Source organism: Echinops telfairi, unplaced genomic scaffold, assembly GCF_000313985.2.
Source record: "Echinops telfairi isolate 266 unplaced genomic scaffold, ASM31398v2 ScPeMD7_5;HRSCAF=22, whole genome shotgun sequence".
NCBI lineage: Eukaryota > Metazoa > Chordata > Mammalia > Afrosoricida > Tenrecidae > Echinops > Echinops telfairi.
This window is the reverse complement of record NW_022103901.1, coordinates 14,725,108-14,726,892: the sequence shown is the minus strand read 5'-3', so window position 1 is coordinate 14,726,892 and position 1,785 is coordinate 14,725,108.

Here is a 1,785-nt window from a genome sequence, read left to right as displayed (position 1 = left end):
AATGTTGGACTTGTGGGCTTGGGCAGCATTGGGTTGGGATGTTTTCATGATGCACCTTTTCTTTACATAAAACTCTCTCTTATACGTGAGTCGCCGTGGATTTGTTTCTCCAAAGTACCCAGACTAATACAGGGCCATTGAGCTGGTTCTAAGCCAGAGCAACCTTACGCACAGCAGAATGAACATGCCCCTGCCCGGCACCATCCTCACCATGGTTCCTGTGCTGGAGCCCCTGGTTACAGCCACCGCGTCCATCCGTCTCACCGAGGGCCTCTCTGTCTTTCACCGTCCCTCTACTTGACCAAGCCTGATGTCCTTCCCCAGGGACTGGTCTCTCCTGACAACATGTTGAAAGATCACGGTAAGTAGAAGGCGCCAATCATGAAAGACCACTTATTGTATGATCCCTTTGATCTGAAATGCCCAGGGTGGTAAATCTAATGAGATAGAAAGTAGATTCGCGGATGACTAGGGCTGGATTGGGGACTGGGGAGAGTAGATTTAAGATTGCTTTGTGAGGGAATGAAAATATTCCCAAATCCTTATGGCCAAACAATCCTGTGAATACGATCAGACCCTGAATGGCACACCGTCAGACAGTCATTGTATGGTTTGGGGGTTATGTCTCACTCATGCACTGCCTGATCAATCTGTTCCAAGTCAGAGTGCCCAGTGGGACTATGAAACTGTAACTCTTGGCAAGTGTAGAAAACCTCCTCTTGCTCCCCCTGAGTGGCTGGTGGTTTCAAACTGCTGGCCTTGACGTTTGCAGCCCAATGCATAACCCGTTATGCCACCAAGGGTCCTCACTACATGGCCCTAAAGCGATTAGAGTTATTTGGTTTTAAAGTCACTGTCTGGAATCCTCAGAAGCTGAAGCCCGGTGTGTCAGAAAGGGAAGCAAGGCATCGATTGTCTGGGACCAGAAAAGAAGCAGGTTGTTGTGATATTTTTATCTTTATATTACTATTGTCTTATCCTTGCCGCTCATGTCACGATTGTCTTATCCTTACCACTTCATGTCGTTTTGTTTTGTAGTGTTTCTGTTGGGTTTGACAGTTTATGAAGCACAGAAGGAGTGCCTACATAGGGATACTAACTGATGAAAGGATTAGCAGGGGATGTAGGGCGGTGGTGGTGGGGATGGGGAGGTGTGGAGGACCAGCCTCCCCACAACTGGATGAGTCCAAGGGCCAGTTGGGTCATTGAGGGGTAAATGAAAGAGGCATCAGACGAGATAAAGCACGCAAGGGCTCAACTCCTCAGTCATAACGTCAAGAGCTAGGTCCAAGCAGAGAGACTGTGCAGTGTAATCCCACCGAGTTTATATAATCTCAGGCATGAGGCCATGGTAAACACATGTAACAGGAAGGGGTTTTACAAAACGCATACTCATAACAGGAGGCGGATGAGCTAAGAATATGCACATGCAATAGGAAGGGGAGGCACTAGGGACACACATGTAACAAGATGTGTGGGCTTCAGAATCAAGATGGCAGCCTAACCATGGTCGTCTCTGAGCTGGCTTGACCTTAGGTGTCTTTGAGCTCTTCCCTGGAACAGTCTATGATCTTACCTGAGGGGAGTGGGCCCTAGTTGGGCGGGGCAGACAATAGAGTCTGATTGCTTTTGTTGGCAGATAACCTTCAGGCAGACAACCTTTATTTATTTATTTATTAAAACATTTTATTAGAGGCTCATACAGCTGTTATCACAATCCATACACACATCAATTGTGTAAAGCGCATTTGTACATCATTCTCAAAACATTTTCTCTCCACTTAA